At 47.0% G+C, this 10,032-nt stretch overlaps 1 pseudogene; it reads left to right on the top strand.

The window, feature by feature from the left end:
- The first annotated feature begins 2,163 nt into the window (after positions 1–2,163).
- On the top strand, positions 2,164–8,202 carry LOC150061183 (ubiquitin-conjugating enzyme E2 D3 pseudogene; annotated as a pseudogene).
- Positions 8,203–10,032: the final 1,830 nt, after the last annotated feature.

Here is a 10,032-nt window from a genome sequence, read left to right as displayed (position 1 = left end):
CATAAGGACATCGGAAATGCAGCAATTTCATTAAATGCAAGCATTTGTAGAGCAAGCAGCAGATGGGCCTGAGGCTCTCCCAGCAGGGGCGGTACTCATTTTTAAGCAAGCGCCTGGCTCTGAGATGGTGCCATGGAACTCTTCTGTCCCAGAGCTCCTCCAGGCCAGGCGTACCCAGGGAATTGTGAATCTGAGAGGGGTTTCTTGGGGATTCTGCTTGGTATTTTAATTGACATATTACATTTCTTATCTACTTCCCTTTCTGTTTTTAATCACATCCCTTTGTGGCTGAGGGCAGAAAAAATATACTAGAACAGGCTTGTAAATCTCGGTGTCTGGGCACATTGAGGGCTTTACCCTGGCCCATTGGGCCTGTGCCACCAACACCCAGCTAATAATTTGTGTTGATTAAAAATCCCAATCTCGGGGGCCGGGAGTTTGGCCTAGTAGTGGAGTGCTTGCCTAGCATGCATGAAGACCCGGGCTCAATTCTTTGGAACCATATACACAGAAAAAAGCCAGAAGTGGTGCTATGGCTCAAGTGATAGAGTGTTAGCCTTGAGAAAACCCAAGGACAGTGCTCAGGCCCTCAGCCCAAGCCCAGGACTAGCAAAAAAATCTCAGTCTCAGTGTGCAGCTGAGCCGTCCCCACTCATGCGGAGTTCACTGGGTGACATCTTTTCTGACGATTGTGTTTTTGGTGCTGCACGAATGTTGCTCCCAACAAGTGGCCCTGGTGAAGTCTGGTTCAAAATACTAGGTAATAACTTACCTGTTTTTTGTGTGTGTGTGCCAGTCCTGGGCTTGGGCTCAGGACCTGAGCACTGTCCTTGGACTTTCTCAAGGCTAGAGCTCTACCACTTGGGCCTCACCACCACTTCTGGCTTTTTTCTATGTATGTGGTACTGAGGAATCAAACCCAGGTCTTTGTGCATGCTAGGCAAGCACTCAACCACGAGGCCAAATTCCTGGCCCAACTTACCTATCTTTTTTTTTTTTAATATATTTTTTATTAATTTAGAGACAACCTCTGTTTACTTTCTCCAGTTTCTTTTTTTTTTTTTTTTTGCCAGTCCTGGGCTTGAGCTCAGGGCCTGAGCACTGTCCTTGGACTTTCTCAAGGCTAGAGCTCTACCACTTGAGCCTCAGCACCACTTCCGGCTTTTTTCTATGTATGTGGTACCGAGGAATCGAACCCGGGTCTTTGTGCATGCTAGGCAAGCACTTTAACCACCAGGCCAAACTCCCCGCCCCAACTTACCTATCTTAAATGAAGTCTTGCCTTTCACCTGGGCCTCAGCTCCTTAGCTGAGGATCCTGTAGCAGCAGTGAGAGTTGGGTACCAGTCCTCAGCTCCCCTTGGGGATTAGTGTATCCATGCGGGCTGCAAACACTTCTGGGGACTTCTCTCCAGCTCACCTGAATCCCCATGTCACTCCATTGTGGCTTCATTCCCCCAGTGCCTTGCTGGCCCTTCCTGACCTCAGTCTTCCAGCTCACAACACCCGACCCCGGCCCCTGACAGCAGCACCTGACCTCAGTCCTGTCTCTGTCTCTGTGCTGCAGAGTACTGCAGGGAACGAAGGACACACGATCACCTCCACCGTAGGCCATGTTTGGGGCTGATAGCTCAGTGAAGCCACTGGGCCAGATATTTGGGGGTTCCTGTCTGTATTAGGCTTACAGCCGCCTGTCTCCACCCTGCCTCCACTCCTGCCTCCCCCCTGAACTCCACTTCTCCCTGAAGCTTCTGTAGCTCCTCTTGTCACCAAGCAGAAGCCGCTTTCTCTCACTTAGATCTCCAGAGCTGAGAAAAGGAAGAGGCTAGAGTGGGCGTCTGTGACTCATGCCTGTAATTCTAGCTACTCGGGAGGCTGAGATCTGAAGCTCATAGTTCAAAGGCAGCTCAGGGAGAAAAGTCTTTGAGAGGCTTATCTCCAATGAATGGGCAAAAATCTGGAAGCCGAGCTGTGGCTCGGCTGGTAGAGCCCCAGCTTTGAGTGAAAAAGCTAAGGGGGGCCATGGGGCCCTGAGTGCGCATGTGTGTACACTTACATACACTCTAAGGGATTTCCAGATGAACCCTGAGAGTCTGAGCGTACAGTGGCACACACGTACACAAACGTGTGCGGAGCATGTGCGGTGGGGGATGGACTGGGGAAAATGCCGCTCTCCAGCAGACCAGCTGTGGCAACTGCCATGGATCTGAAGCCTGGGGCTGCGTGGAACAGCTCACGTCTCCTTCCACACTGCCAGTTCCAAACCAGAGGGATGGTCTTCCCCAGCCGGACTCCAGTCCAGACCCACTGTTTCCGATGGACGGTGGGTAATGCTCGCTACTCAGCATCCTCATCTTCACCAGCATCATGTGAAGTGGGCATTATTCTTGGAGTCAACATCAATAGGTTCTTCTCACAGGGCAAGGCCACACAATAGGGGCTGGCCGGCTAAGGGAGGGGGCGGCTCAGACTGGCAGACCTCAAAAGGTCGCTGGGGGCTGGGGCCTCGCAGGAAGTGGGGAACTTTTAAAGGGCAAGAGGGATGTGTGGGTGTGCATCAAAACAAGAGCTCTGTGTCAGAGCTGTTGTGGGGTGCACTGGTTACCCCCAGGCTCTGGAAAGCCCACTCCAGCATCCCCAGACAAGTCAAAGGACGGTTTCAAGCAAGATGTTAATAGTCACAACTTGAGCAAGGGCAGGCTCAGCTCTCTGCGTGCGTGTGTGCGTGCATGCGTGCGTGCGTGTGTGTGTGTGTGTGTGTGTGTGTGTGTGTGTGCCAGTATTGGGGCTCAAACTCAAGGCCTCTTCTCACTTAGCTTTGTACACGCCAGATTGGTGCTCTACCACCTGAGCCACACCTTAACGTCTGCTTTGTGCTGGATAAAATTGGAGGTAGGAGTCTCTTGGATTTGTGTGCCCCTGCTGGCTTTGAAATTGTGATCCTTGGATCTCATACACCTGAGTGGCTGGAACAACATGCATGAGCCACCAGCACTTGGCATCTTGGCTCAGGGACCAGGTTGCTCTTTACTCACCCATCCCTGGACCCAAGAGCTGTTGCAGGAAGCTAAAGGATACTTCTAGAGACTTCTAGTCAGTTTATTCCAGTTCTGCTTCTTGACATACAGGCCAGGCTCTCAGTTGCTTATTCTATCTCTGGCTTCTTTCTCCTTCATGGGGATTTTATACTTCAGCTTCTGTAATTCATTTAACCATTTTTGTATAATTTAACCATATTGAGACCTATAATTTAACTGTAAGTAAATATAAAAATGCTACAAACACAAGTATAACTAATTTAACTATTTTGTAATATGAACATGGACGAGGGGCCATTGGGTAATGAGTACTTTTAAAAGGAGCCAGAAAAAGTCACAGTAAATCAGAAGCATAAGTTGACTGTCTCCTATAAGCTCTCTCTCTTTAAAGAATGCTTGCTTGCCCTTTTTTTTATATATAATTTTTTTTCAACTATGGGAAAAATGCTAATTTTCTTGCAATGGAAACCTCAACAACCCTTTTACAGCCAATAGTAAAAAGTTTCCTAGTGGGAATAAGTTAAGGATATTGAAAATAAAACCCACTGGTAGATCAAATTTCCACTGCCCTGTATAGATAATGAGACAGGGGCGTTGTTCTAAGGAGAGGCAGGGGGGAGAATCTGGAAATAGACATCAACTGGTTCTGGAGACCGGCCTGACAGTTTCACGGTATTCAGACGATGTAACCGTGAGATTTAGGCTCATGTCATCTGTGGCTCCTGTCGACAACCAGTTAGTACCCTTTGGTACTAAGTTGTTCCCCAGAGAATGAAGCTGTCACCTCCCAAGGACTTAGAGGAAGAACAGGTCATAACAGTTTGCCTTAGGGAACAAACTGGGCACTAGTGCTCACGCCTGTAATCCAGCAACTCAGAAGGCTGAGATCTCAGGATGGCAGTTCAAAGCCTGCCTGCGCAGGAAAGTCCCTGAGACTTCTATCTTCAATTAACCAGCAAAAAGCCCAAAGTGGAGCTGTGATACAAGAGGTAGAATGCCAGCCTTGAACACAAAAGCTCAGGGACAGCACCCAGGCTCTGAGTTCAAACTCCAGGAACAGCAACAACAACAGAAAAGATGAGCTTCCTTTATCATGTGGCTAAAGGCTAGTGCTCGACCACTTAAGCCACAGCACCAGTTCGGGTTTCCTGGTGGTTAATTGGAGATGAGAGCCGCAGGGACTTTCCTGCCAGCTTTGAGCCGTGATCCTCAGATCTCAGCCTCCTGAGTAGCTAGGATTACAGGTGTGAGCCACCCGTGCCTGGCCCAAGAATTTTTTTGTGTCTTCAATCTGAAATTTGCTATTGGTTTAAAATTTAGGAAAAAGGATCACACATAAGAAACCATGCCCAAGACCCAGGGACTCAGCATGTTCTCCATTATGGCCCAGTCCTGACAGTGGAGCAGCTAGAGACAAGCCCCGCCTGGCCTCTGCCTCCCTGTGACTTTCTGTCCAGCAACCCCTCAGATTGCCATCGCTGGATGTCACCAACTTGGGGACATTCAGCAAATACTCCTAATCCTCCACAAGGCAGTCGGTGGCAGTTCATCTTTGTCTCTTTTCTCATTTCTCCTCTGTCATTCTGTATTAATTGCTCTCAATCCTCTTAGGCAAAACATCTCCCAGCTTGGTCCCCACCCGTGGGCTAGTGCCGGCCTGCAGGAGGCGTGACTCAGTGTCTCCAGGAGTCTTGTACTCCTCCCCAGCAGGGGCTGGTGTGACGATGAGATCTCCCCACACTGCCATCCCCCTGGGATGGGAGAACAAGGTGGGTCATGGGGGGAGAGGCAGGAGGGGTAGGGGGGCCAGTCGTGAATAATGCAGGAAGCATGGGCTTCAGGCCTAGAAGGACTGGTTACTTATGGGGGTGGGGGAGAGACTGCAGCCTGCGGGGGCGGGGGGGACAGCTTCCTGGGACAGGGACAGAGGCTGCTTGCCAGGGATGTATTGCCAAGGCAGTTAGTTACTCAATAAATACTTAGCAGATAGTAGTTTGTCACTGTTTATCAAAGACGAGAGTGTTGATGACTGGAGGAATGGATGGATAGGTGGGCAGACAGATGGCAGCCCAGTGTTAGATAGAGGTTTTCTAGAAAATGTTCCCTAAAGAGAAGATGTTTGAAAGCTAGCTAGGTTTCTGATACAGCATACAGTCATATCTGAGCATCGTAGTTCAAAGCCAGCCCTGACAGGGGGAAGGGGCGAGGGGAGAGATGGTGTAGACTTGCAGAGAGACAGAGAGCAGAAAGGCAGCTGCTGTCCCCAGCATGGCCTCAGAGCCCCTGAATTCAGCCACCTGTGGGTCAGACTTGCAGACCCTGGCTTATGCCTGCTGGCATCTGCGATGGCACTGCCAAGTAGCAGGTGTCAGCCTACATCGGTCACGAAGAAAGCTCCATGGTCAGTGTGCAGGGAGCTGCCATCTGATCCACAGCACGCCTTAACCCAGCTTCTCTGCCTCTCGCCTGTCTGCCTGCCCCTTGCTTGCTCCTCTTTTCCTCTGTCTCTCCTCCTTGTCCCCATTATATACCTTCTTTTTTTTTTTTTTGCTCTGCCAGTGAAAAAACTGTTGTTCTTTCTTACTGGTGAGTACTCTTTCCCCAAGCTCTCCCTCAGTTTGTCCACAATGTGTGTGTATGTGCATATGTGCATGCAAACACCACCCGTGTACAGGATGAGAGGTTGCCACACACACACACACACACACACACACACACACACACACACACACGTGTACACAGAACAAGAGCCTGCCATCTACATGTGTGCACAGAACAGGAGCCTGCCGTGCAAGGAGCACCCACTACCAAGCGCACAGCCAGCGCTGGTAAGGCTGAGGCGTGGTGTCCTGTGGCCTTCATTTTGTGACCTGGCAGTCAGAGTATCCACGCTGGAAGCAGACCCTGCGCCGTCTCACAGTCTCAGCACCTGCAGGGAGGACACTGAATGAAGCACTCCGGTAGCTCTGGTCTCTCACTCGGCTTCCTGCTCTTCTCCTCCATCCTAAACCTAGTTTAGATGATGGGATTTCTGTTGTGATAATCCACTGTCAGGACTCCCCTTTCTCCTGTGTGACCAGGACAGGAATCTTCATGATGGCTCAGATCTGTTGTCTATTTCCTCAATGGTAAATTGTTTGAGTTCCTCAAATAATGCTTCCTGTGAATCACCTCCAGCTCCCCTGTGCAGATGATCGCACACCTGATGGTCTATCACCGATTCTGCCCCCTCCACTTCCTCTTCACCCTTCACAGCTCAGTCATCCCCTCCTCTTGGAAGACCACCCAGATATGCCCGCCCTCATATCAGCCATGGGTTCCTTTTAGATTCTATGGGGTTTGAGGCTCTCTCCCTTGCCACTCTCCATTAGGTCATGCTGTAGCCACTAGTCCAGTTTTTACACTCAACTGGGAATAAATGGAGGACAGACAATATGGGTCATCTCTTGGGTGCCCATTACCCAGCACAGTTTAGCAATTTAGTAGGCAATAAAAGTTTGTTTAAAAATGAATGACGGCGGGCCGGGAGTTTGGCCTAGTGGTAGAGTGCTTGTCCAGCATGCACGAAGACCTGGGTTTGATTCCTCGGTACCACATACATAGAAAAAGCCAGAAATGGTGCTGAGGCTCAAGTGGTAGAGCTCTAGCCTTGAGAAAGCCCAAGGACAGTGGTCAAGCCCTGAGTTCAAGGTCCAGGACTGGCAAAAAAAAAATGAATGGCGGGGTCCAGGAGGGTGGCCTAGTGGTAGAGTGCTTGCCTAGCATACCTGAAGCCCTGGGTTCAATTCTTCAGTACTGCATTCATTGAAAAAGTGTGCAGGCCCTGAGTTCAAGCCCCAGGACTGGCAAAAAAAATGAATGGTGGATGATGGATGATAGGTGGAATGGATGGGTGATGGATGAAAGGATGGATGGTGAATGGACAAATGGATGATGGATGGATTCATGCATGCGTGATAGATAGATAGATGATAGATGAATGCTTTCTAACCAACAGGATAATGTCTTTTGTGCCCTGTGTTCTGCATGTCAAATTTGGTCCCCCCACCCTGACCTTTTCCTTAGCTCAGTATCAGTAGTTCAAGGACCTGACCATTCCTTCCCTATCTGGCCAGCCCCTAGGCTAAGTGTGCCAGTGCTCATACCCTGTCGTTGGGTATCAATGACATGATGCCTTGTTCACATAGCCTCTGGCAGAACCTCATCAGACACACACTTAACTGTTATAAATTCAGTGACATGCTCTCATAGCTTATGACTTTAGAATTTAATAATATGCATTTTAATAGAACTTGGTTCCTAAATGTATGCCATCTCTTTTATTCGGCACACAGAAATGCTCATTTTGTTCCAACAGTAAAAGGATACTTGCTAGATTTATTTAAAGATGGTAGACTCTGTTCTCTACACACAATTTAAGGAGTATTTCTTTTTTTTTCAGGACAATTTTTGTCTATAAAAGACTTTTACCTTGTTTTGATCTCGCGGTGTTAAAAACAATTCATCTAGAGCGGACATCTTGTGGTTGTGTCGCGTGTCCCTTTGGGCTGGAGAGACACCAGCTGCCGTGGGGGGAGGAGGCTGCTCTGGGGAGACCCCGGCTCCTTTGCCCCTGTGTCTGGCAGAGCTGGTGTGAGCCAAAGATACAGTCCTTCTCCAGCCTCCTGGTTAATCAGGAGTTTTGGTCAGACCCTTTGAGCACACACAGAGATAGTGAGCGGCCAAGCGAAAAGCACAGACTATTGCGCTGAAACGGGTTACTATGAAACTTAGTAATTTGGCCTGTGACCCTCCAGCACAAAGTTCTGCAGGTCCAGTTGGGGATATATTTCACTGGCAAGCCCCAATGATGGCCCATATCAAGGCGGTGCATTCTTTTTGACAGTTCATTTCCCTATAGACGACTCCTTCAAACCACCTAAGGCTGCATTTACAACAAGAATGTATCAGCCAAATATGAACAGTAATGACAGCATTTGTCTTGATATTCTAAGGTCACAATGGCCTCCCGCTTTAACTATTTCTAAAGTTCTTTTATCCATTTGTTCACTGCTATGTGATCCAAATCCAGATGACCTCCTAATGCCAGAGATTGCATGGATCTATAAAACAGAGATAAGTACAACAGAATATCTCTGGAATGGACTCAGGAATGTGCCATGTGATGCTACTTTCAAGTCAGAAGAACCTGCATTATAGCTGGAATAAACTTGAAATTACTGGTTTTTATTTCTTATCCTGCTGCTCCCCTATCAGACCTCATCTTTTTTTAAAATTTTATTTTTTGTTTACCTCCCTCCATTCATTCACATGCTCATCTAAGAAATCTTAAGTTCTTCCAGCTTTGGACAATAACTGCTTTTAGAAACTGTAAAGTAGTTACAAGAGAACGGTTGCCCAAGATTCAGAAATTTTTTTTAAAATGGAGCATTTGAGGCCAGGAGTTTGGCCTAGTGGTAGAGTGCTTGTCTAGCAGGCACAAAGGCCCAGGTTCAATTCCTCGGTACCACATCCATAGAAAAAAGCTGGAAGTGGTGCTGAGGCTCAAGTGGTAGAGCTCTAGCCTTGAGAAAAGTCCAAGGACAGTGCTCAGGCCCTGAGCTCAAGCCCCATGATTGGAAATAAAGATGGAGCATGTGTATTATGTGGCCAATACCTTCACTCTTAACTCAGCTATGACACTGCTCTAACATGCTGAAAAAGCCATCTGAAAGGGAGGTGATGGGCGCTCAGTTGTCACATCAAAAGAAACAACATTCTCGCAGCCTCCACTCTTGTTTAAGCCTTCCATTGTTAGAGATTTGAGGTTATATCACATACTTTATGCTCACAACTGATGTGTCTGGAGAATTGATATTGAATTTATAGCATCGGCAAAACAGAAAAAGTGATATATTTTATGCATGTCAATAAAGGAATGACCTGTTCTTGTTCTACAGAGAATGGAAATTGGAAGTCAAACGCCTTTGTGTTCCAAAATAGGTTCTCAAACATTTTGTAATTTTCATTTGAATTGTTAGAAGGCATGGAGCTATTGGTTAATCTATCTTCCAATACACTGTTTAATATAGCACTGAATAAATGATGCAAGTTGTTAATGGATGAGTGATCAACTAATAGCTCTGCTAGTTAATACTTTATTTTTCTTCAATAAAGTTGTATAAACCCAAAAAAATCATTTGTATACTTTAGTATGCATCTCTGAAAGACAAATATTCTTTTTAAAACATAAATCATGAACTCTACAGTAATTCCTACGTATTATTTAATGCCCCCCAATGGTCTATACAGTTTTGCTTTGATTTTTATTGTAAGTTTAGGTTTTACATTTAGACTCAAATAAGGCCAGTGCATTGTGATTGACTAATAGAGCTCTTAAATTTATTTTAATCTATGGGGCCCTACTGTGTAGCCCCCCCCCTTTTTAGTGCACTTTCTTGAGAAGCAGAGGCAAGTAGTTTGAGGTTTCTGAGACAGCCTACTCAGCTAATAGGCCTTAGTCCCAAAGTCCAAATTAAAAAGTGAAGGGCTGAAGTGTGGCTCAAGTGATTGAGCACTTGTTTAGAAAATAAGAGGCTCAGGGTTCAAGACAAAATAAAAGCACTTCCTTGTTCTCATAGACCGCACATTGTTTAATGTGTGGTTTCCTACAGCCTGAGGTTTTCTGATTGCATGCTCATAGTGTTCTTCCACATATGACTCTGTTCCCGGCATATCTTGTAAATTGGTGGTTAGATGGAGATGCTTGATTAGATTCAGACGTGTTTATAGAACTCTGTAGGAGGTCTTGCGTTACTCTCCGGATGTAAGAAAATATCTAGCTGTCTCTGGTATGAGCAGCCATTGTGATGGTGCTCTGGACTCATTATTTGATTCTGTTATTCAAATTGGTGAAATTCTAATTCCATTCTCCTTTCTTCATGCACTGAGATGTCACTGTCATCCTTACTGATGCTCATGACATCCAAGAAGCAGAGAGAAAGAGGCCAGGTTTT

The sequence above is a fragment of the Megascapheus bottae genome, chromosome 6, assembly GCF_031878675.1.
Source record: "Megascapheus bottae isolate mThoBot1 chromosome 6, mThoBot2.hap1, whole genome shotgun sequence".
NCBI lineage: Eukaryota > Metazoa > Chordata > Mammalia > Rodentia > Geomyidae > Megascapheus > Megascapheus bottae.
This window is presented reverse-complemented; position numbering and strand designations above follow the sequence as displayed.